Raw genomic sequence first — 27,242 nt, forward strand, 5'->3', positions numbered from 1 at the left:
CTCTCCTCCTTCCTCCACATGGCCAGTGACAAGGGATCCTTCGGCCGCCACTGCATCCACCACAGATTGGGTAAATCCCTCCCCTCCTAGCCCTGCTTCTCACGGGAAGTGGTGAGACCTGAGGGGTTAGTTCGAGTACACACCCCTTTCTGACCTCTCTAATATTGAGGAATGGCTAGGTTCATTCTCCAGCGACCCAACCGCCTATACTAAGGAATTTCAATATCTAGCTAATGCCTATGATTTAACCTGGCATAACATTCATGTAATCTGCTCTTCTTCCCTAACTATAGATGAAATGGACCACATTTTCAATGCAGCCAGGGCTCATGCTAAGCAGGTGCATATAACCGACCACACCATGCCAGCAGGGGCCGAGGCAGTGCCAGGCCAAGAGCCAGGGTGGGAATATCAGGTTGACACTCCAGCGGGGAGGAACAGGCAGACTAGACAGGACAAAATGCTTACATGCCTCATAGCCAGCATGCAGAAAACTTCACATAAAATAGTAAACTTCCATAAGCTAAGGGAAATTACCCAGGGTCCTGATGAAAACCCGGCCGCTTTTCTACACCAGCTCACAGAAGCCCTCTCCCAATATACCCGCCCGACCCCAACTCGGAGGCTGGTAAAACTGTTTTAGCCACACACTTTATATCCCAATCGGCTCCAAATATAAGGCGTAAACTTAGAAAAATTGAGGACGGTCCTCAGGCCCCTATCCGTGACCTGGTAAACACAGCCTTTAAAATTTTAATACTTGTGATGAACTGGAGAGGGCAGAAAAGGAATCCCAGCACCGCCAAAAGCCGAATTTACAAACCCAATCCCTGATTGTGGCTCTGTAGCTCACTTCAATGGAGAAGAAGCCGTCTACGACTAATCCACCACCAGGAAAGTGCTTCAAATGTGGCCTCGAAGGACACTGGTCCTGCCAGTGCCCCAATCCTCAACCGCCCAAGGGACCATGCCCTCTCTGTGGTACAAAGGGACACTGGAAAAGTGACTGCCCCTCGGCGCCTGGCCGTGGGGGGGCCGTCCTTCCAACCCCTAACCCACCGCTAGCAGTCCTGGGCCTGGCCAGCGACGACTGACGATGCCCGGCCTCAGCGACCCCAATCACCCTCGTCGAGCCCAGGGTAACAATCAAGGTAGTGGGTAAGTCCACCTCCTTTTTAGTGGACACAGGGGTTACCTTTTCTGTCCTCCCCTCTTACTCAGGTCAACTCCTTCCTTCCCAGGTCAGGGTTATGGGCATAGATGGCCGTCCTTCGCGCCCCTTAACTGCTGGACTGCTTACATGTTTAATAGAAGGGTACCCCATTACACATTCTTTCTTAGTAATGCCTTCTTGCAAATTAGGAGCCTCACTACACTGGATAAAAAACCCTCAAACAAAACTTCATAGCAAGTGCCAGACTAACGTCACTATCCACAACACCACCCATGCCCCCAAAGGACAATATTTCTGGTGTAATGGGACTCTTACCAAGTGCCTTAACTCCACTGCCCCAGGACCATGCTTCCTGGTAACTATTGTTCCTCAATTGACCCTCTATGGGGAGTCTGAACTAACCTGGCTACTGCCCTCTCCTCACTCAAAAAGGGCTGCCTTTCTTCCTATCCTAGTAGGCATCAGCGTAACCGCTGCAGTCACAGCCTCAGCCACAGTGGGAGGGGCGCTGGAACACAATATTTTAACTTCTCAAAACTTTGAAACTCAACTACAGGTAGCCCTGGAATCAACATCAGAATCCCTCTCCTCTTTACAACGCCAACTCACCTCACCAGCCCAGGTAACTCTTCAAAATCGACAGGCCTTAGACCTGCTGACAGCTGAAAAGGGAGGAACATGTGTATTCCTCCAAGAGGAATGCTGCTATTATGTCAACGAGTTGGGTCTAGTTAAACAAAATATCTGAACCTTAAACAAACTAAGAGACGATCTCTACAACAGAAAACAAGGAACCAACTCTGCCTTAAGCTGGTTTTCTTCTCCTTTGGCAACATGGCTCCTCCCGCTACTAGGACCAGTTGTCCTAATCTGTCTCTTTTTCCTCCTAGCTCCCTGCCTCCTCAACTTCCTTCAGGGATGTATGAAGGAACCATCCCTGGGAGCAGTCAACCAGATGCTCCTGCATCATTGTCATCATCTGCCTTCCTCACCAGATTCCTGCAGCCAGCCCCCCCACTTCCCTGGCCATGACGGTTCCAGCCTATATCCCCATGCTGCCCCATTACAGCAGAAGTAGCCAGAAAGATCTTGGCGCCCTAGTATCACAAAAAGGCTGGAATGTTAGGTCGGGGGAATGGGGAAGGGCAGTGCAACTGGAGCTGTGGAGGCTGTGTTGCCCCTCCCAGCATGACTTCCGGAACTAATGAACTGCCCCCTTCTGGATGTCACCTGACCTCCATCCTTAAAAGCTGCCTGTGCCAAGGCCCACACGCACTCACCTCCCTCCATTTTGGGTTTGGTGAGTTCTGCCCGGGAGCGCAGAAATACCCCCCCCCCCCCCACTTTAAATTTCCTGGTGTACCTTTCTTCTTTCTCACTCTTTCGCCTCTTAAACCTTTCAGAATTGTTCTCAGCACCCTGTGGGCGACGTGGTCTTCTGTGAAGACTTCGGAAAAGTAATGGCCCAGGTGCAGATTCAGGAGAGAGGTTAGAAGGATGAAGGCAAAGAAATGACCATTGGCCGCTATGGAATGAGCTCTTGGGTAACGTAAAGGGACTGGGCAGTAGGATTGGAGATTGGTATGGATTCAATTCAACTGCCAGCTTTGGGGCACGTACCTGCCGAGCCCTGGGCTGGATACTATCAAAGCCACAAGGAAAAGAACACACTCACTTGCAAGAAAAGGAACAGAGCCTGGGAAGGGTAGTAGAATTAAACTTTTTATTTATTTTTATTATTTTTCTTTTTTTAGAATTAAATTTGTTAACACTCAGGATGTCTGATCTGGTGGATATACTTCTCTTTTCCTAAACAGAGTCCTAGATTTGAATAGAGGAAATGCCCACTCTTCCCTCTCTAATTGTAGAAGTAAGACACACCTTCTGCTTTTACAGTGAAGTCTACCCTGGGTCAGCCTCCTTATCCAACCAAGCATGTTTTCTGTTCCTAGGGAAGCTGTTCCTAGGGAAGCTAAGCTGGTAACCCATTGATGCCTCATATCCTTCCCGTGTTTCCTTGCCTCTACTCACACGGTTCCCCTCTCTATCCCCTCAACCAGGGCTGTTCATGCCCCTTCTCAACCCTGCAAGACCTTCAAAACTGGCTCAAGTTTTCAGATTCTTCCTTCTCTGGGCAGGCTTCCTTGAGTACAATGAGCCCACCCTTCTCAAAACTCCAAGAATTATTTTTCTTTCCTTATTTTTTTTTTTTGTGGTGGGCTGGTGCATGGTCCGGGAATCGAACCTGGGTCTCTGGCATGGAAGGCGAACATTCTACCATGGAACCACCCGTGCCCTGTTCCAGGAATTATTTTAACGATCATAATGGCAGTGGTCAGAGCAACAACAATAAGATGCTTTACATTTGAATAGCAAGAATTTTTCAAAGTGCTGCCTTTGTTACATTGGTGCATTACAGGATTATCAAGATAGTAAAAGATTAATATCATTCCTACCCAAAAAGAAAATGAAACAAGAAGTCGCTGAGGACTTGAAGGTCCAGAAAGTGTAAACGGCTTTGCCAGAACCGCTCCTGAGGAGGAATTGCTTTCTGAGACGGTGGCTACAATTACTAATGTAAAACAACTTCAGTGCTGGTAGAAAAATGGGAAGGAACGAAGTATCTCTGCTGTTCAAGTTCTCACCTCCATAGCCCCTATAACGTTAAGTTTAATTTGGAAACATGACTCCTGCCCCTTGGAATCACCTGATGTGAAATTTCCAATCTCCCTCTCTCCCATCAACAGTGGCATTTTGATCTCTACCTGGTTCACTGGGAAGAGAGAAAGCACCTGACTCTGTGACTGGAACAATGATAGTTCTAGTGAAGAGAAAGTGCTGGCAACTTAGCAACTGTCCTGGCAACTTTGGTCATCTGAGAGGGAAACTGAAGAAGCACCAGGTGGACTCTCTCTCCTGGGGCTTTGGATCACTCCTTGGGCTTTGTAGTTGACCCCTGAGGGAAAGGAAAGACAGGAGTTCTACACAGGCTCTGTTATGGATTAAATCGTGTCTTCCACAAAGACAAGTTCAAGTGCTAACTCCCAGTTATGTAGGTTTGGGCTGATTTATAAATAGAATCTTTGAAGATCCTATTAGGATGAGATCAAATTGAATCACGATGGGCCTTAACCTGGTATGGCTGAAGTCCTTACAAGCGAAGGAAATTTGGGTATGGCGGTACAGACCACAAGAGAAGATAGAAAGAGACCTGTCACCGTATGATAGAGGCAGAGGTTGATTGCCAGCAAGTTGCCACCAGAATGCTACAGACGTCAGAGAAAGCATGGCCCTCCAATACTTGATTTTGGACTTCTAGATTCCAAGCTATGAACCAATACATTCCCACTGTTTAAGCCGAACCATTTGTGGTATTATGTGATAGCAGCCCTACCACATTAAGACAAGCTCTAAAGCAGATGCCATGAAGATGACCAGTGAAGATCATTGTGGGAATAGGGTAAGGGTGATTTGGAGTTCAGTTCAGGGATGAGACAATCCCATTTCTCAAGAGTGACAGAGCCACTGTTTGATGTATCTGTTGGCCTGTTGCCAAATAGATGTATGTCCTACAGTTATGTTATGTGAGCTCGAAATACCACGACATCATGAAAATGTACTCAATATTTACATCTGTAAATATAGTAGAACACTGCAGCTTCAATTCTTGGGCCAAATCCTACCAACTATTGATAATCTTTTATTCAAAAGATTAATTTGAACCAACATTTAATTTCAAGTATACAAGCATGCCAGCAAGATTATTGAGGCCAAAGCCATCAATGTATGCCTCCTCATTCACTTTTAGTAAGCGTAATGCCTACTTCATTTCAAAATAATATCAAATATTCCAGACAATTTGGCCTTCTCCAGATAGAAACCAAACTATGAAAATATACTAAATATTTTGAAACACACATAAAAGCAAGGCAAATACAAAGAATATTGACTTTGATAGAATTCTTCCCTTTTCCAGAATTTTGACCTTCAGACTCATCAGAGTAGGAAGGCCTAGAACTGGCTGTGAAATGAAAACAAAGAAAATAGTTTAAAAATTCTGAGTAATATTTACTTTACATATTAAAATATAAAATAAATGCTGAATATTTCTGAATATTTAAGGACTATATATTTACATTATTTAAATCAGAGTAATATGCTATATGGTAAACAGCTTTCATATTTTAATTCTTCTTTAAATGTTGGCGTGCAATAATGGCAAAAATAGTAGCAAATTGTTAAGGTTAGTTGTTAACAATAATACATTGTACAGTATGTTATAGCTTACAAAATACTTTCCCAGAACTTATTCCATTTTAGCTACCAAAAAATTCTGAGGCAGTATTATTAATATTTTATACATGAGGAAACTTGAGACTTTCAGCCTACTATATGATTTTTTGGCAAATTAATTAATGTTTCTGTCATGGTCAGGGACATGTGTCAACTTGGCCAGGTGGTGGTACCTGTTTGTGTGGTTTGGCAAATGCTGGCCTGTCTGTTGCTATGAAGACATTTCATAGAATTAGATCATGATCACTTGATTCCATTTGTAATCAGCCAAGGGGAGTGTCTTTTGCAATGAGTGATGCTCAATCTTATCACAGAAGGCTTTTTAAGGAGGATTCAGAAAAGACAGGCTCTCTTCCTGCTTTGACTGGTGAGCTTCTCCTGTGGAGTTCATCCAGACCCTCCATCGGAGTCGTCGGCTTCACATCCTGCCCTGCGGATTTTGGACTCTGTGTTCCTGCAGTCACGTAAGATACTTTTATAAATTTTATATTTGCGAGTGTTCCCTGTTGATTCTGTTTCTCTAGAGAACCCTAACTAATACAGTTTCTGAACCTTATCTTTAGCATAATCTGTTGAAATGGGATCAAAATACTTACCTGAGTTGCTTGTTGTGAGAATTAAGTTAACCTTCGTGAGGGGCTTAGCATGGAGGATAGCACATACTCAGGGTTTAATACATGATTGAAAGTAAAATAACAATTACTCATATGGTGCTAATTATATGCCAGGCACTGTTCTAAGCAATTTAAATATATTAATTAATTTAATTCTCACAACAACCTGATAAGATAGGTAGTGTTACATTCACTGTACAGGCTAGAAACTGAGGTAGATATCAGTTTAGTAATTTGCCCAAGGTCACACAGAAAGTGATGGTGCTGGAAATATGACTTCTGGTAGTGTTAACCGCATGGCAACTCATACTTCTTCTATTATGGAAATAATAATAATAACTTTAAAAAAAAAAACATTTTTATTTTAAAATAATTCCAAACTTATAAGACAGTTGCAAATATAATGCAAGCCCCTAGAGAGAGTTCCAACATATCCCCAACCTCTCCATATACTCAAATCTGCCAATTTTAACATCTTGCCACCTTTGTCATATCATTCTATCAATCCATCTATATATCTGTCAATCATCTATGTTCTGAACATTTGAGAGCTAGTCACACACATCCTACTCCTTGAATACATAACAATTCCATGTACGTTTCCTATGAACAAGGATGTTCACTTCTATAATCACCTTAAGTGCACTTTAAGAAATTTAACATTGATATAAAGCTCTACATTTTATATTCCAACTTTTTTCTTATGTCCCAATAATAACCTTTTGAGTCTTTTCTCCTCCATTCTGATATCCTACCCAGTATCATGTATTGCATTTAATTCTCATTATCTAATAAAAATAGCTTTTTAATTACTACTTTCTATGTTAGTACTTGAAGTAGGACTTCACGCATGCATATCACAGACCTTTGTTATTTAACAGACCACATCTGGAATATCCCATCTTTCCACCTCCCAGACTGCTTTACACAGGCTGTGTAAGTGGCCTGCTCTCTACCTAGCTGAAGAGCCTCAAGTTGTTTGTAGGCCCACAGCCCATTCTGACTAGTTCTGTGTGCACAGATTGCTATAGAGACATGACTCTCAATCCCAGGGGTGAACACCTGCCAGTGACCTATGGATTGGCCCTACCTGAGACCTTTGTTCAATATCGTGATGCCTGAACTAGTCAGACGTTCCCTTTGAGACTTTTAATGTGGGATATAGAAAAGATGTTGAATAAGTGAATTGGTACTGAATTAGAGAGAGACACAGAGAAAGCAATAAAGAGAAATCATGAGGCAGTACAAAACATGAGTAAGCAGCAGCTGTGAAGTAGTCAGGGAAAGTAGGGGAGTAAGTTATCTGTGGGGTGGGTGGGAAAAAACAAGAGAGTAGCAGGCTCTGAGGAACTAAATCACAAAATCCGCCATTGATGAAATTCGCAGTTGAACCCTGCATTGATGTGGGGTTACCAGTATTACTTGGTATCGGAAATGTCATGAGTGACATTTTCTTATTATGCCAGCAATGTAGTTACCAAGCTGATTTCTTGTCTTTGGGTTTCAGTGTGTCCTTATAAAAAACTCCTGTTAACTGAGGTATTTTGAATATTTTTTTGCAAAATAACCTAACTCAACCAGGGATTTTACAATTTTTGCCATCTCCTTCTCTCTGTCGTGTCTCTTTCCATAAGCCATCACTAAATCCTGCCAAATTTGCCCTCAGACCCCTCCTTTCTACACCTATCTCTCCACTCTAGCTCCGTACCCCTCCCAGCGGAGCTTCCTTGCAGAGCCAGCTTAAAACACTCAGAGACAGAATTTTCAAATCTGTTTAGAAGTTATTTGATGAAGAGTTTCAATGGTTTTTAAACTCATTTGCTAAAAAATTGCAAATCAACCCCTTCTGATTAGTATATTATTACCACTGATTGAAATCAGAGAAGATGGAAATTTCTTAGCTGAATTTCAATAAAAATGCTTGCATAATGGGCATGTGGTATTGAAAAATAATTATCATGATTTAGTAAGCACACTTCTTCTTCGGTGTCTACTTTACTTTTGTGAGAAACCATTTTTTTCAGCCATTAAAACCCAGTGTCACGGTTTACTGATCTGTCATTAAAGTTTTCAAAATAATGAATCACTGCCAATCTTATTGTTCACAGCTAAATTATTAATACTGTTTTTAGAGAGAACAAATATTTTTAAATATTTATATTATCATATTATTTAAGCTATCATCTTTAAAATTCTCTTTGAAAAAAATTATCTTATAAACACGTTAGGAGTACAAGTATATATGGTGCAATACAAGTATTATATATTGGGGTACAGGCTCAAAACATTTTTACAGATGGGGTGTTTCCTAAAATTAAAAACAAAAATTGGGATTCCTGGCATATAGGATAAAATGTTAAGTCTTCAAGTTTTTTCTTCATCTTCCCCTTGCCTTATCTCTCCAGCCACTCCCTGCCATGGTTCTTCCGCTCTAATCAGGCATTTCCATTTCTGAAATCTCACACTGCTTCTGGCTTCCCTTTCTGATTCTCTTCCATTATTCCTTACCCATAATAACAATGCAGACACTGGTTTAAAATATGCTGATGTTCAATATTTTAGTTCTTTTCTGTTTTGTTTTATGTTGGACTATAAATTAGATACTGGGCAGATCGTGGTGGCTCAGCAGGCAGAGTTCTCGCCTGCCATGCGGGAGACCGGGGTTCGATTTCCAATGTCTGCCATGTAAAGCAAAAACAAACAAAAAATTAGACACTAACATTATAATTTTATATTAACAGTGCTAGTTTAGATTTATCAACATTGTTACCAATTTATTGATTCATTATACTCTATAGCACGCCAGGCCATCCCCTTCTGCAATCATTTTCTGTTTTCCTGGAGTACATTCATAGTAAATGTGGCAAGTTTAACTAACTTCCAACTCTCAGGGCTTGGGTCTCTGCCTGAGGGTTCTGGTTGCTGGAGTCCCTTCTCCCCTGCAGGAGCAGTCAAGAAATACAGGGAAGGTAGTATTTCCTGGGAGCAGCCCTCAAGTGAGGGCTGAAGAAAATCGGTAGATAACCCAGCCTTTGCCCTTTATTAGGAAAACTCTGAGACATTTTCTACACTGGCTTCCAGGGTTCCCCAGTCTGGTTTCCCATGGTAGTAACCTGTTGATAATGCACGTTTTTTTTACTTCTTTTCCTTTCCTGTGTCACTTCTCCACTTGCCTACAATGGTTTCCAGGGATCACCTCTCAAATAAACTAGTTGCATTCATATCAAAGTTTCTGATGGAACTCAAACTAAGGCAAGATCCTTTAGAAGTTCCCTTAGTGCATGTCTATTGGTGATAAATTCAGTTTTTATCTGGAATATCTTCATTTCGTTTTTGTTTTTGGAAAATAGTTTTACTGAATACAGAGTTCTTGGTTGCCAGGTATTTTCTCTCAAAATTTGAAAGTATTATTCAATTGTCTACTGTCATTCTAACTACTTCTCTTTTGCAGGTGATCGGTCTTTTCTCTGACTGTTTTAAGATCATTTCTTTTTCTCTGGTGTTCTGCAGATTTCATTATGTTTTAACTAAGATTCAATTTTTAAAAAATTATCTTGCTTGGTATATATTGTTCTTACCATATCTGTCTTGTCTTTCATTATTCTGGAAAATTTTAAGCAATGATCTTGTTGTTGACTTTCTGCACTCCCTCTGATCTTTCCTTCTGAGATTAATTAGACAAATGTTAAACATTTTCCTTTTTTTCTATGTGTTATCTCTTATCTCTGTACTATGTTCAAGTTAATTTCTTAAGATCTCTCTTCCAGTTAGCTAATTTTTGCTTCAACTATATCTAATCTGCTATTTAATCTAGCCATTGAGATTTTTCCCTCTATTTATATTTTTATTTCTAAAAGTTCTATGTGGGTGTTTTTCAAATCAGGCTGGTCACTATTTTTTAATTGAGGTAGAATTCACATAATATAAAATTAGCCATTTTAAACTGAGCAATCCAGTGGCATTTAATACATTCATAGTGTTGTATAACCATCACCTCTAACTTGTTCCAAAACATTTTTCTTATCCCTCCAAATAAAACCCACACTCAGTTAGGAGTCACTCCCCATTATTCCTCTCACCCCAGCCCCTAGCAACCACCAATCTGCTTTTCGTCTCTATGGATTTACCTATTCTGGATATGTCATATAAATGGAATTATACCATATGTAATTTGTGTGTCTGGCTTTATTATAGTTTGCTAAAGCTGACAAAATGCAATACACCAGAAATGGGTTGACTTTTACAATGAGGATTTATTAACTTGCAATTTATAGTTCTTAGGCCATGAAAATGTCTGTTTCAACCGAGCTCTTGAAGTGCTTGGGTCATTGCAGCCCCCAAATCAAAGAACATGCTAGCCACAGAGTCAGACATGAGTTTTATTAGGGCTTACCAACAGTAAAGGGTCTCTAGTGGCAGCCATCTGGAAAATGAAGGTAGCATTTAGTAAAGGTGAGAGTGCAAAGGGCAGCTTTAAAAGGTTTAGGATAAAGACATTCCATAGGATATGAAAACAGTTTCAGCAGGGTCTCATGACACAGGGGTTTGGAGATTTGTTATCAACAGTGATCAGGGGAGAGGAGTTTTAATGTTTTACAAGATGAGTAGTTTACCATACATTTTTTTCTCCATGAGGGGTTCTGTTGACCTTTAACTTCTATCCCAGCCACATAAGCAGCTATGTGCAGCAATTTATTCTCAATATGGAGGTGGAGCCTGGACCCTGGGTCTCTACAATGTCCAACTCCAGGCATCAGCAGGCGATGCCTTCTCCCCAAAGAGCAGCTACCAGTCATCCTTAGTTCTCTGTCACTTGGCCAGGCACATGACAACCTCTGCTGGTCTCTCCCTTCCCTTCCAGGTTTTGTTGCTTCGGTTTCTGGCTGCTTCTCTCTCTCAGCTTTGCTGGGGCTATTTTTCTGTGTTTTCTCTCCCTTTTATCCTCTTAGAAAGGACTCTAGTAGGAGGATTAAGACCCACCTCAAATCCGATGAATCTCATCTCAATTGAAATAAACTAATCAAAAGGTCCTATCTACAATAGGTGTGCAACCATGGGAATGGATTAAATCTAAGTTCATTTTCTTTTCTGTGTACATATAGCTTCAAGCCATCATAGGCTTCTTTCACATAGCGTAATATTTTTGAGGTTCATCATGTTGTAGCATGTATCGGTATTTCAATCCTTTTTATGGTTGAATAATATTCCATTGCATGATTATACCACATTTTTGTTTATCCTTTTATCCACTGATTGGCATTTAGGTTGCTTCTACCTTTTGGCTATTGCAAATAATGCTGTTATGAACATGCATGTGCAAGTATTTGAGTACCTGTTTTCAATTCTTTCCATTATATATCTAAGAATAGAACTGTTGGGTCATATTGTAATTCTATATTAAAGTTTTTGAGGAATGACAAAACTGTTGTCCACAGAGGTTAAACCATTTTACATGCCCACCAGTCATTTTTCATCGTTTCTTTCTTTCTTTCTTCCTTCCTTCCTTTTCTTTTCTTTTCTTTTCCTTCCTTCCTCCCTTCCTTCCTTCCTTCCTTCCTTCCTTCCTTCCTTCCTTTTCCTTCCTTTTCCTTCCTTCCTTCCTCCCTTCCTCCCTTCCTCCCTCCCTCCCTCCCTTCCTTCCTCTCTTTTGGATTCCAACTTTTATTTCTTTAATCTTTTCATTTATCATTATCTTATACTCTGGGCTGGTTTGAAAATATTATGCACCCCAGAAAAGCCATGTTTTAATCCTGATTCAATCTTGTGAGGGGAGCCTTCTCTTTTTAATCTTGATTCAATACTGTGGGTTGGAATCTTTTAATTGGATTATCTTCATGGAGATGTGACACACCCAATTGTGAATGTGACTTTTGATTAGAAGGAGATGTGACTTCACCCATTCAAGGTGGCCTTTGATCAGATTACTGGAATCCTATAAAAGAGGAAACATTTTGGAGAGAGCCAGAAATGACAGAAAACTCAGAAGTGACAGAGAGCCAGCACAGATTTCAGAGCAGAGCTGACACAGAAGCCGGCACTTGGGGAACATAGACAGAGAGATTTTGAGACTCTTGGAGCCCAGCAGATGTCACCATGAGATGTTAAGCAAGCCAGACCTGGAGAGAGCCAAGGGAAAGCAATGAAAGCCAGCCTGGGGAAGCAAAGTGAGGAACCCCCACAGGAACAGAGGCTGAAAGCAATGGAGCCCTAGGAATGAGGAACCAGCAGATGCCAGCCATGTGCCTTTCCAGCTGACAGAGGTTTTCCAGACACATTGGCCTTTCTTGAATTAAAGTATCTTTCCTTGGATGCTGTTCTAGTTTGTTAGCTGCCAGAATGCAATATAGCAGAAATGGAATGGCTTTTCAAAAGGGGAATTTAATAAGTTGCTCGTTTACAGTTCTAAGGCTGAGAAAATGTCCCAATTAAAACAAGTCTATAGAAATGTCTAATCAAAGGCATCCAGGGAAGGATACCTTGGTTCAAGAAGGCCGATGAAGTTCAGGGTTTCTCTCTCAAGTGAGAAGGCACATGGCGAACACAGTCAGGGCTCCTCTCTCGGCTGGACAGGCACATGGTGAATACTGTGTCATCTGCTAGCTTGGTCTCCTGGCTTCCTGTTTCATGAAGCTCCCCGGGAAGCGTTTTCCTTCTTTATCTCCAAAGGTCGCTGGCTGGTGGACTCTCTGCTTCATGGTGCTGCAGCATTCTCTGCTCTCTCTCTGAGTGTCTCTGAATCTCCAAAATGTTTCCTCTTTTATAGGACTTCAGAAACTAATCAAGACCCACTCAAATGGGTGGAGACATGTCATCCCCTAATCCAGTTTAACAACCATTCTTAACTAAATCACATCAACCAGGGAGATGATCTCATTACAGTTTCAAATATACAGTACTGAATAGGGATTATTCTACCTTTAAGAAATGAGATTTATATTAAAACATGGCTTTTCTTAGGGGGCATACTTCCTTTCAAACCAGCACAGATGCCTTAGTTTGGACATTTTCATAGGGTTCCCATTTTTTATCTATCTATCTATCTATCTATCTATCTATCTATCTATCTATCATCTATCTATCTATCCTCTATCTGTTTCTCCATCATCCATCCATCCACCCATCATCCATCCATCCATCCATCCACTCATTACCACCTCTCTATCTATCCATCTATCTACCTATCATTTATTTTCATTTTACATTTTAATCTCTACCCTATAGAAATTTCTTTTACTTCCTTCCAGCTTACTGATGCAATTAAAATTATGTTTCATTACACTTGAACAGACACTTCTCAGAAGAGGGAATACAAATGGCGAAAAGGCACATGAAGAGATGCTCAACGTCCCTGGCCATTAGAGAAATGCAAATCAAAACCACAATGAGATATCATCTCACACCAACCAGAATGGCCATTATCAACAAAACAGAAAATGACAAGTGCTGGAGAGGATGTGGAGAAAGAGGCATACTTATTCACTGTTGGTGGGAATGTCAAATGGTGCAACCACTGTGGAAGGCAGTTTGGTGGTTCCTCAAAAGCTGAATATAGAGTTGCCATATGACCCAGCAATACCATTGCTAGGTATATACTCAGAGGACATAAGGGCAAAGACCCAGAGACACTCTGCCAAGCCAGAATCCGGGACCCCAATCTTGCACAAGTTGGTTACTTAGCCACCCAACTCTTTGATGGATTTCACCTGCTCATTCAGGTAATGTGTCTCAATGAAGTCATACAAATGGGGATCGTTTTTGTCAGTGGACACTTTGTGCAGTTCCAGCAGTGACCCTTTTTTCCAAGTGTAATGCACACTCCATTGCATTCAGCCCACTCTCCCAGTCGTCTTGTTCTGGTCTCTTGATATCTTGAAGTAAGATTTGGCCACCTCGTTGGTTCTGCAGCTTCATAGTTTCTCAGCATGTTCCCTCGTCTCATGAGATTGGTGAAGAAAATATTTGGCCAAGTTCTTCAAAGCTTCATCATCGTGGTCAAAGTAGTAAGGCATTGACAGGTAGACATAAGAGGTGTAGAGCTCCAGGTTGATCTGGCAGCTCATGGTGGCCTCTGAGTCCTGGTTGTAGTTCTGGCATACCTGCGATGGGACATGATTGTCATGGTGGGCAGTTGAGGAGAGTTGGTGGTGGCTGTGCGGTGCTGGAGAGGTGTCTGAAGGCTGCTCCGGGTTGTGGTTGGCGGGGGCGAGCGCTGGTTCCGTTCAAGCACTGTTGAAGCAGGAAACCATGGCGACTCTCCCTGAAGACATCTGCTCTGGAATAGCTTTTAAAAAGGGAATTTATTAAGTTACAAATTTACAGTTCTAAGAGCATAAAAATGTCCAAACTAAGGAATCCAGATAATGATACCTTGACTCGAGAAAAGCTTGATGTCTGTCACATGGGAAGGCATATGACTGGGTCTGCTGGTCCTTGTTCCCAGTTCTGTGCTTCCAAGTTTCTGATGCCAGTTGTTTCCTCTCTTAGCATCTGTTGGTCCTTTGCCTTCTAGTTTGCTTTCTGCATCTGTATATGTCTCTGTGTTGGCTCTGAAGTTTTTTCCAAAATGGTTCCCTCTTAAAGGACTCTAGTAAGGGACCCACCTTGAATGGGTAGAGACACATCTCCATGGAAACCACCTAATCAAAAGGTCCTACCCACAATTGAGTGGATCATATCTCCATGCAAACAGCTTAATCAAAAAAGATCCCACCCAGCAATACTGAATCAGAATTAAAGAACATGGCTTTTCTGGTGTACACAACAGTTTCAAATTAGCACATGCTCCTGTGAACATTGGTGTGCAAATATCTATTTGAGATCCTGCTTTCAATTTTTTTGGGTATTTACCCAGAAGTAGAATTGCTGGGTCACATGTAATTCTATACTTAGCTTTCTGAGGAACCACCAAGCTATTTTCCATAGCAGCTCTACGATTTTACTTTCCCACCAACAACGAGTGTTTCTATTTCTCCACATTCTCTCCAAGACCTATTTTCTGTGTTTAGAATAATAGCCATTCCAATGAATGTGAAATGGTGTCATTGTAGTTTTGATTTACATTTTTCTAATGGTTAATGATGTGGAACATCTTTTCATGTGCTTTTTGGCCATTTGTATGTTTTCTTTGGATAAATGTCTCTTCAACTCTTATGCCTATTTAAAAATAGGCTTGTTTGTCTTTTTGTTTTTGATTGGTATGTGGCTTTCTTAAGTTCCGATTTAACTCAACCCTCTTCTATGGTATCTCACTGAGCAATCTTCTCCCTAGGCAGTCCTTCCCCTCATTAAACTCTTAGCACATACACACGCACGTGCACACACATTGTGGATTGCCGTTTAGGGAAGCCTAGAATTAGTCACCAGCTATTTTCATAAAGCTGAAGTCCTTGGAAGACAGAGGCCAAATCTTACATCTTTCTCACAGCTCACAGTGCACCACCAGACACAGCAGAACACTGATGTAGTGTTTATGGAATGACTAACATAAAATGAAAAACAAAGGGCCAAAAATCTGCCTTCTGTTACTATGACATCAAACAGACTGCACAAACCATGTGATCGCTTGTGGTTAGCAAGTAGTCCAAATATGTTTTAACCAAAAAAAGTTCATGTGTCAGGCCTGATTTGCAGAGATCTTTTGAGTAGTTAATGAAAAGATCTTTCATTATTGGTCAGAAACATCCCCGAAGGAAATAGAAATAGAAGTGGATCAAATCGGTAATCCTAATTTATCTTGCAAGTCCCACTTTTCCTGAGAAACAACAAAAATAATAGGAACTAAATTTATCTTGCACCGCCTCACATGGGAAAGGAAAATACAGTCACCTGCTGTGTGACTCAAGCAGTTTATTTGCAATGGTTTCCAAATTCCTCTTCAAGTTAAGAAGCAAGACGGAAGAACCTAAGACTGTTTAGTTCAGTCTATGTGGCAATAGGTGTTCGTCCACAGCTATGCGAAGTCTCTTACCAGGGGGATTTAGTGTGTAGATGAATTCCAATTTCAAAAATTACCAATCTGAGATTTCAGGTTTTCTGCAATTTGTGCCATTTCCTATAGCTGCAGAAATAAAGAAGAAAATAAGTGAAAAATTATGGTTTCATAATTATGTAGCTATGTGGTCATAATTTATTATTTCAGTGCTCTATTTTTTTTGTTTGTTTTGTTTTTTGTTCCCCCCCACAGGTGAATTTTTTTTTTATTAATTAAAAAACAATTAACTAACACAACATTTAGAAATCATTCCATTCCACATATGCAATCAGTAATTCTTAATATCATCACATAGATGTGTGGTCATCATTTCTTAGTACATTTGCATCGATTTAGGAAAAGAACTAGCAAAACAACAGACAAAGATATAGAATGATAATATAGAGAAAAAATAAAAATAATAAAAATAAAAAATATATATATAAAAAAGGAAAAAAACAAAAAACACAAACAAACAAAAAAAAACTATAGCTCAGATGCAGCTTCATTCAGTGTTTTAACATAATTACATTACAATTAGATACTATTGTGCTGTCCATTTTTGAGTTTTTGTATCTAGTTCTGTTGCACAGTCTGTAACCCTTCAGAGTGCTCTATTTTTTAAAAAGCTAACTGAGATGAGATGATCAGTGAGAAAAGAAGTTGAGTAGTCAGAAAGCTGAAGAGGGTGGGAAGGCAGGAATGGAGACCTGAGATGGAGAGATACCACAGCTGAGAGAAGTCACCTGAGGTAACTCTGAAGTCTGGAAGAAGTCCTGCTCCCTTTCAGCCCTGAGGGGCTCCCTGTGGGGGTGGGGCACGTCCAAACAAGCATTTGGAATTTAGAGCAAAACCTACAGCTATAAACTGTGGAATTACCCTGTCCCTGCCTTGCTACTGGAAGCATTCTTTGCCAGTTGATAGGAGAGAAGCCAGTTCTCAATTTACCCTGACCTGTGAGAACTACTGACTAGGAATTCACATTTATTCTGAGACCAGTGTGGACCCAAAAAACCTAGATTGAATTTGATTTAAAATACTTGAATGGGCCTCATTATGTGAAAGACCATGGAATCAAAGGGTCATGCAGTCCTGTAATCAGAATTTGGCGTTCTGTTTAGACTCATATTCCTATCATGTTTCTCTTTTGAACCAGACTCACTACCTGTTTAAGCGTAGATTTAAATCCCCAAATGAACCTGGACTGCAGGTACTTTCTAGCTCAGCAGTTGCTTAGCTGGTGGCCTGTGGGGACATATATTTATGTGAGTGGTTATGTTTGCATCCTTTTTTTTGTAAATAAATCTGTAAATCAGTATCCCTTCACACTTTCTTTTGTTAAAGGAGTAAAATTTCCACCCTCCCCCAATTTCCAAAGAATCTTTCTGTGTCACATATGTATGTACTTCAGCTTTTGTCTTCATCTCATAGACAACATGGTCAATTTCCTGTTGACTTGATTTGTCTCATGCATGTGCCATTAGAGCTTATGACTAATGCAGGCTGCCTTATGAAGAGGACCTAAATAGCCTACCTGTATTTCTAGTTCTTTTGTAATAGGCACACATCTGGTTTCTCTTCCTGTTCTAGTTAAGGCAGATGATATGGTGGTAATTTTTCTATCCCCTTCCCAAGGCGGCTAGGAGGTGGGGTTAAAAGCCCATCTCTGCACTGCACCTCTGTGTCAGAAACAAGCAAATAAATGAAACAAAGTCCAAAGAGTTTCTGGGGGAAGTGCAGTAGTTATTCATTACAGTTTTTATGGTCCAATGCTTCATGATGCATAAAACCAGCACACTGAGATGGGGTGAAGGAGTCTGTGTTGTATCTCAGTTTCCTTGTCTCATAGTACACCCCAGAGAATACTTGAAACCCTCTGTAAGCCAATACCAAGGTTAAAAATACTTGTCTCCCTTGACTTGGGGAGAGCAAGGTTTCACCTTGCGGAGGGGCAGTAAAGGTCACGGTCACCTGCTTGACCAGGACATTCTGTTGCTGGAGAGCTGCCCAAACACAAGTATAACTCACCACTCTCTTCCCCTGAGAAATCTATGGGGATACCCTTGAACTGTCATTATAATTTCAGAATTGTTATGAAAGACCTTCTAAGCAAAATACATTCTGTACCCTGATAAGCAGTCACCTGAAGTTCTTTCAGTAACAGATAGATGCCTTGAGCTGAAGATACCATGTTAAAATTCAAATCCTCCCAAGAACAGTAACATTATAGATCAAGGCCTTAAAATAAAACTTTTGTGCTGTTCTTGTTGAAAAGTCATACACGCATATGGTAAAAAAAAAAATCAAATAGTACAGAAGGTTATACACTGACATTTTTCTTTCTCTCACTTCATATCCCTAGTCTCCCAATTGGTAACCACCCCCTGCCAAGCAATCACACGCATCAGATTCTTACAGAGTCTTTCAGAAATATTCCATACATATTCAGACACACACACACACACAAACAGACATTTATTTGTATATTGTCTGCTTATAAACTCCCCATTTTTTTGAACCTACATAGAAGTACATAGGTGTGTTTCATTGTCTTCCCACCCCCCTTTTTGCTTTTTTAAAAATGCAATTTTATTGAGATATATTCATATACCATACAATCCATCCAAAGTATACATCAATGGCCCACAGTATCATCACATAGTTGTGCATTCATCCTTGTGACCAATTGTAGAACATTTTCATTACTCAAAAAAAAAGAGAAAAAGAAAAAAGAAAACCCCAAATATCACATACCCCTTATTCTCCCCATTACTGACTCCTTGCTTTGGTGTGGTACCTTTTTAAAGAATATTAGGATAGTACTGTTAACTATAGTCCATAGTTTGCAATACGTGCAATTTTCTCCCACATACCATTCTATAATAACTCTTTCTAATAGTGTTGTACATTTGTTCTATGGAAGAACACACTTCTTTCTTTCTTTTTTTTTTTTTTGTTTGTTTGTTTGCTTGCTTTTTGTTTCTTATGGTTTTATTCATCTTCAAATTCTATTACTCAAGTTAGTTCACTCTAACTCAAGAATTAATCATGAAATTTTGTCTTGAGCTGAGAAAGTAAGAGAAGAACAAAGAATTTGTCTCATTCTGACCAGAAGTATCATTTCTTTCTAAGAATTTTACAACCTTTGTCATATTTAAGAATTCTTTTTGGTTTTCTTTTTTTTTTGTTGTTAATTAAAAAAATTTTTTTAAAACATAACAACATACAAAAAACGAACACTTACTATATGATCATTCCATTCTTGGTATACAATCAGTAACTCACAATATCAACACATAGTTGTATATTCATCATCATGATCATTTCTTAGAACATTTGCATCAATTCAGAAAAGGAAATTTAAAAAAAGAAAGAATAAAACCTCATACATACCATACCCCTGACCCCTCCCTCTCACTGATTGCTAGTATTTCCATCTACCCAAAATATTTTAGCCTTTGACAAACACAAACATTCTTAACATATGAACATTCCATTCTTGGTGTATAATCAGTGGCTCACAATATCATCACATAGTTGTATATTCATCACCATGATCATTTCTTAGAACAGTTGCATCCTGCCAGGAAAAAAAAGAAAAAGAAAAAAGAAAAATCTCATACATACCATACCCCTTACCCCTCCCTCTCATTGACACAATAGTATTTCCATCTACCCAATATATTTTAACTTTTATTCCCCCTATTTTTTTCTATACCCCTTACCACTTCCTTTCATTGATCACTAGCATTTCAATCTGCTCGATTTGTTTTAGCATTTGTTCCCCCACTATTAATTAATTAATTAATTTTCCCCCTATTATTTATTTTTTTCATTTTTTTAAATGTTTCTGAATAGAGTTATATGGATATTTTATTTCTTTTGAAGGCTTTTTTGAAAATTTACTTTTTAAAAAAATTTTTTATTAATTAAAAAAAATTACAAGAAACACAAACATTCCCAACACATACACTCAGCAATTCACAATATCATCACATAGTTGCATATTCATCATCATGATCATTTCCCAGAACATTAGCATCAATTCAGAAAAAGAAATAAAAAAACAGAAAAATATAACAAACAGAAAAAAAAATTTTTACAGGCCATACCCCTTACTAATCCCCTTCATTGATCACTAGCATTTCAAACTAAATCTATTTTAACATTTGTTCCCCCTATTATTTATTTTTATTCCATATGTTCCTCTCATCTGTTGACAAGGTAGATAAAAGGAGCAGCAGACACAAGGTTTTCACAATCACACAGTCACACTGTGAAAGCTACACCATCATACAACCATCATCAAGAAACATGGCTACTGGAACACAGCTCTACATTTTCAGGCAGTTCCCTTCAGCCTCTCCATTTCCTCTTAGATAACAAGGTGATATCTACTTAACGCATAAGAGTAACCTCCAGGATAACCTCTCAACTCTGTTTGGAATCTCTCAGCCATTGACACTTTGTCTCATTTCACTCTTCCCCCTTTTGTTCGAGAAGGTTTTCTCAATCCCTTGATGCTGGGTCTCAGCTCATTCTAGAGTTTTTCTCAATCCCTTGATGCTGAATCTCAGCTCATTCTGGGATTTATGTCCCACGCTGCCAGGGAGATCCACACCCCTGGTAGTCATGTCCCACGTAGACAGGGGGAGGGGGGTGAGTCTGCTTGCTGTGTTGGCTGGAGAGAGAGGCCACATCTGAGCAACAAAAGAGGTTGTCTTGGGGGTGACTCTTAGTCTTAATTTTAAGTAGGCTTGACCTATCCCCTGTGGGGTTAAGTTTCATATGAACAAACCCCAAGACTGGGGGCTCAGCCTGCAGCTTTGGTGATATTCCACACTGCTTGTGAGAATATCAAGAATTCAACTTGGGGAAGTTGAATTTTCCCCCATTCTCACCACTCCCTGAAGGGGGCTTTGCAGATACTTTTCCACTCACTGATCAGATCACTCTGGGATTCATCAGGGCATCACCTGTACAAACCAACAAAATCTCATGTCCTATACAAAGTTCCATGTACTTAAGGTGTTCAATCAACTATCTACATAAGTTATATTGGGAGATGCACTAGTCAAAGTATAGATTTGTACCAAATAAACATTTTTTGCTTTAGTCTCACACATTAGTTGAAATTTTTAAATATTAAGTACCATCTATTTTCAGCACACTGCGGTAATGACATTCTTTTGTTCTTCCTCATGCAAAAACATTTTTAAAATTTGCACATTTAGGGCGGGCCGCGGTGGCTCAGCGGGCAAGAGTGCTTGCCTGCCATGCCGGAGGACCCCGGTTCGATTCCCGGCCCCAGCCCATGTAAAAAACGAACAAACAAACAAAATATAATAAAAATAAAGATGTTTCCCTTTCTTCCTCCCTTCCTTCCTTCCATCCTTCCTTCCTTCTCTGTCTTTCTTTAAAAAAAAAAAAAAAAAAAAAAAAAAAAAAATTTGCACATTTAGTCACTATCATTATATACTCTAGGCATTCCTAGATTACACCATCTCAATTTTTATCGTCTATCTTTCTTTGTGATTTCATTTATGCCCCAGCCCTCCTCCCTCTATCATTCTCATATGCAGCTTCATTCAGTGTTTTAACATAATTGTATTACAGTTAGGTAATATTGTGCTGCCCATTTCTGAGTTTTTATATTCAGTCCTGTTGCACAATCTGTATCCCTTCAGCTCCAATTACCCAATATCTTACCCTATTTCTATCTCCTGATGGTCTCTGTTACCAAGGAAATATTCCAAGTTTATTCACTAATGTCAGTTCATATCAGTGAGACCATACAGTATTTGTCTTTTTGTTTCTGGCTAATCACACTCAGCATAATGTCCTTAAGGTCCATTCATGGTGTTACATACTTCATAACTTTATTCTGTCTTACAGCTGCCTAATATTCCATTTTATGTAAATGTCACAGTTTGTTTAGCCAGCTGTCTGTTGATGGACATTTTGGCTGTTTCCTGCTGCTGTATCCAGAGGCAGTCAAGCCTTTGTAGATACACAGCCATGAAAACCTGTTTCCTTCTTTTTTTTTTCCCCCTTTTTCTGTCAGTCCTGCCCCCTTGGCTCTGGGGCAAAAATGAGCAACCTCCACTTTGATCAGGTTCACCTAAGCTGGGGGCCTATTTTTAGTAATCAAAATTTGTTAATTAGTTCCACAATTGGTGTTTGATTGTGCCCAACCCCTGCTGCTGATAAAGTTTCTTTCCATTCCCCTCAGGGAAGCGGCCTGTGGGGGAGGGGCGCTGGCCGCTGCAGCTTTGGGAACTCACAGTTCTGGGGGGTGCTCGCAGCCAGTCCAGCTGGTCCAGACCGGGGTACGCTGTATGTCTGGTCACTGACGTGGCCCCAGGAGCTGTTCTGTACTGTTTCTGGTTATTTAGTAGTTGTTCTGGAGGACGAACTAAAATGTGCATGTTGTTAAGCCGCCATCTTGACCCGGAAGTCCACTTCTTGCTTTCTTTACTGACAAATTTACCCTTGAAACTCAGGATTTGCAGAAGAATCTCATCCTTCTCAACAGCTGCCCCATTGCATCGTGGCCATAATAAAGGGAGGCAGGTAATCTGTCTTAAGGATGGTGTTCTGGTTTGAAACTGTTACCTATCCCAGAAAAACCTTGTTCTTCTAATCCTGGTTCGGTGCTGTAGGGTGGAAACCTTTGGTTAGACTGTTTCCGTGGAGATTGTTTCCGTGGAGACTGACCTACTGAATTGTGGGTGTGGCCTTTTGATCAGATGGAGGTGTGACTCTGCCCATTCCAGGTGGGTCTTGATTAGTTTACTAGAGCCCTTGAAAAGGGGAAATATTTTGGAGAAACCTCAGACACAGATGTTTGGACGTGCAAGAGCCCCAGGAGCGGAAAGAGCTGGCAGAAGCTCCACAGTTGCTTCAGAAATGACGTAGATGTGAATGTTTGGCGATTGAGACAGAAACAGTCCAGGTGCCAACCAAGGACTCAACCTGGGCCTGGACTAGGCACTTGGGAGCCGCTGATTCTTTAAAAAGTCAGTTCTAATAGCTCATTCTTGTCCATACCAATATCTCCCAAGCCCAAGTCCCAGGGATCCCTGCTGGATTCTGGTTGATTCTGAAGGCCATGCCTTACCAAATGGCCTGGGTGGGAGTTTCAAGATGTTGAAAAGTGAGCGTTAACTGAGCATCTTAATACCGTCAGGGGCACTCTGAGCAGGCCCTGCTATGCCCATTTCCCCACTACCTGGAGGCTATGGGTTAGGAATGGTAGAAAGGATATCTTTAAATAAATTTTTTTTTTTCTGTTTGTTTCTTTTGAGGCCTAGTGGTTGAAGTCACTCTGGGAGAAGCTTCAGAAGGAGCAGGAAGCTCTGGTCAGAAGCTTTGGGTTTTATATTTCACAACAATCCACCTCCCACTTAAACAGGGAAAGAGGTTAGTTGGGTGGGGTAGTGGAATGAGGAACAGAGGTTCTCAGTCTAGAAAAATCAGAATAAAACATCATTAAAGGGTGGGCTATGGGGGGGGGCTCAGCAGGCAGAGTTCTCGCCTGCAATGCTGGAGATCCGGGTTCAGCTCCCAGTGCCTGTCTGTGTTAAAAAACGAACAAATAAACAAAAAAAGTCATTAAAACACACGTTTTAAATGTCTTAGTCACTGCCGGTGGGTTCAGTGTAGTTGTCACAGCTCCACTTCATCAAGGTAAATCTTTGTATGCATTGCTGGAAAACAATCTGGATCCCTGTTTTGTTTGAACCCATCAGATAAAAGGCATGGATCGAATGCCTTCCTGCTTGGTGGGAGGTGGACTGGACTAAGGCACCTGCTAGCTGTGGTATTTTAAACAAGCCTCTGGATCTGCTGGGACTCAGTGACTAACAAAGATAGCTGAGATAATGGCAGTCAGGTCTATTAGATTTGGGTGGTTGTTCAGTGAGGTGAGTAGTTCTGGTTTGAGCAAGCAGACACAAGAAAGGAGAAAGAGGCTTCAGTGAAGTTCCTTGCAGGCCCACAATTCTAAGAAAACTTAAAGTTTTATAAATTTAACTATAGTCATTTAAAAATGACTCAACTTCCCATACTAGTATATGACTTACAGTTTCTTTGTGATCCATTCTTTGAAAATCTTTAAAATTTTGCAATTTACCTTTGTTATTCTTTACAGAGCGTGGTATTAAGCAGCCCATGGAAAAGGAACTAGGGCTTCTTTGCAAAGCTTCATGCTGGGGGTGGGGACAGGATGGGGTAAGGGGAGGGGTTGATAATTTTGCCTTCAAGCTTCACATCCCTGTTTACATGTTCATTCCTCCATGCCTCACCACTAAAAGGCTCATCATGAATACGGGATCTCATTATAGTGACTATAAATCAAATAATGACTTTTTTTTCACCTAGCTCCTATATTCAGGGTGCCTCATTGTTTCACCTCCCTCTTCTTTTGTTCCTGGTTTTGCTGATGGGAAACTGGTCAAATGCTGTCACCTACTGGCTGAAGTCTATATAACAAAGGAGCTGAGGTTCAAAAAATTTTATGGCCTAAGGTTTTCAAGACAAGTTGCTGGGAGTTGTGTTCTTGGAGGACACTTTTCACGTGATTTTGTTAATAATCTTTAAAGCAAAGAAAGGGTCCCCAACTCACTCTACTTTCAGAGAAAAATGACTCTGTACCTAGCTGTTTAAATAAAGCCCATTATATAATTTTAAAACTTTTGTTGTTGAAATAATTTTAGCTTTCGAAAAGCATCACAAATAGTAGAGAGTTCCACTACCCTTCACCCAGCTACCCCACTATGAGCATCTTATATAACCATAGTGCGGTTAAGGAAACAAGGAAATTCACATCGATGCAATGCTATCAACCACTCTGCAGACTTTATTTGAATTGTGTCAGTTTCCCACTGATGTCCTTTCTCCGTTCCACTGTCCAATCCAGGATCCCACAGGGCATTCAGTTGTCACGTCTCCTTAGTCTCCTCCAGTCTATGACAGTTCCTTGGTGGTTCTTGACCTTAACGCTTTTGAAGTCTGCTGTCAATTATTCTGGAGACTGCCCCTTAGTCTTACTGACGTTTTCTCCTTATTAAACTGAGGTAATGAATTTCTGGCAAAAATACTAACTACAGTTTTTTTTTTTTTTTAAATAATTAAAATTTTTTTTAAACATAACATACAAACATGAACATTCTTACCATATGATCATTCCATTCTTGTATATAGTCAATAAATCACAATAACGTCACATAGTTGTATATTTATTGCCATGACCATTTCTTAGAACATTTGCATCAATTCAGAAAAAGAAATAAAAAGAAAAAAGAAAAAAACTCATACATACCATTCCCCTTACCCCTCCCTCTCATTCATCACTAGCATTTCAATCTACTAAATTTATTTTAACGTTTGTTCCGCTTATTATTTATTTATTTTTAATCCATATGTTTTACTCATCTGCGCACACCATAGATAAAAGGAGCATCAAACACAAGGTTTTCACAATTACACAGTCACATTGAGAAAGCTATATCATTATACAATCATCCTCAAGAAACATGGCTACTGGAACACAGCTCTACATTTTCAGGCACTTCCCTCCAGTCTCTCCATTACACCTTAACTAAAAATGTGATATCTATATAATGTGTAAGAATAACCTCCAGGATAACCTCTCGACTCTGTTTGAAATCTCTCAGCCACTGACACTTTATTTTGTCTCATTTCTCTCTTCCCCTTTTTGGTCTAGAAGGTTTTCTCAACCCCTTGATGCTGAGTCCCAGCTTATTCTGAGATTTCTGTCCGACGTTGCCAGAAAGGCTTACCCCCCTGGGAGTCATGTCCCACATAGAGAGGGGGATTGTAGTGAGTTTGCTTGTTGTGTTGGCTGAGAGAGAGAGGCCACATCTGGGCAACAAAAGAAGTTCTCTGGGGGTGGCTCCCAGGCATAATTTTAAGTAGGCTTAGCCTATCCTTTGCAGGGAAAAGTTTCATATGAACAACCCCCAAGATTGAGGGCTCAGCCTATTGCTTTGGTTGTCCCCACTGCCTGTGAGAATATCAGGAATTCTCTACATGGGGAAGTTGAATTTTCCCCCTTTCTCGTCATTCCCCCATGGGGACTTTGCAAATACTTTTTTATTCACTGTTCAAAACACTCTGGATTCATCGGGACATCACTCTGGACAAATCTACAAAATCTCATGCCCTATTCAAGGCTCCATTGTATCAAGGTGTTCAATTAAACTGTCCACATAAGTTATATTAGGAAATGCACTAGTCGAATTATAGATTTTGTACCAAGTAAACATTTTTTGCTTTAGTCTTACACATAGGTTAAAAATTTAAAATATGAATTACCATCTATTTTCAACATCCTGCAATATTGACATTATCTTCCTCATGCAAAAACATTTTTAAATTCAGTCTTCTTAGCATATCATATCAGATATGCTTCATTAATGATCACATAAACTTTGATCTCTTGATTAAGGTGATATCTACCAGATTTCTCCACTATAAAGTTACTATTTTGCTTTTGGAATTAAAAAGTATCATTTGGGGAAACACTTTGAGATTATGCAAATACCCTGTTTCTCATCATCCTTTCACTTATTGACTTTGTCATTGAAGAGTCTTGCCTACAATAATTATTCTGTGGTGTTTGCCTGATGGTGATTATCTGTTTCCATCTTTCTTCTACATTTCTGAAAAAAGGATTCTACTGTAAGGAAGAGCTGTCCCTTCTTTCCCTTCTATAACAGGTTTATTGAGACATAATTCACATACAATGGACTTCACTCTTTCAAAGTGTACAATTCAGGGTTTTTTAGTATTCACAAGGTTATGCAACTATCACCATTCTCTAATTCCAGAATGTTTTCATCATTCCCCACAAAAACCCTATACACAGCAGTTACTCTCCATTTCTTCTTTCCCAATCCCCTAGCAACTAATCTCGATGGATTTTCCATTTCTGGGCATTTTAAATAAATGGAACCATATAATATGTGACCTTTTGTCTCTGGCTTCTTTCACTTAGTATAGTATTTTCAAAGTTTATTCATGTTTTACCGTGGGGCATTGCTTCATTCCTTCTTATGGTTGTATAGTATTCTGTTGTATGGGTTATATTACGTTTTGTTTATCCAGTCATAAGTGAGTAGACATCTGGGTTGTTTCCACTTTTTGGCTATTAAGAATAAGGCTGCTG

At 40.1% G+C, this 27,242-nt stretch overlaps 1 long non-coding RNA gene across 1 annotated transcript; it reads right to left on the reverse strand.

Moving 5' to 3' along the window:
* Window positions 1–8,355: 8,355 nt before the first annotated feature.
* On the reverse strand, window positions 8,356–22,813 carry LOC143655158 (uncharacterized). Its single transcript, XR_013162081.1, has 3 exons — window positions 22,336–22,813; window positions 16,049–16,138; window positions 8,356–8,759 (listed from the first exon to the last, which is right to left on the reverse strand). It is a non-coding gene; the product is annotated as an uncharacterized LOC143655158 (long non-coding RNA).
* Between the last annotated feature and the right edge of the window lie 4,429 nt (window positions 22,814–27,242).

The sequence above is a fragment of the Tamandua tetradactyla genome, chromosome 14 (genome assembly GCF_023851605.1).
Source record: "Tamandua tetradactyla isolate mTamTet1 chromosome 14, mTamTet1.pri, whole genome shotgun sequence".
In the NCBI taxonomy this organism is placed as follows: Eukaryota; Metazoa; Chordata; class Mammalia; order Pilosa; family Myrmecophagidae; genus Tamandua; species Tamandua tetradactyla.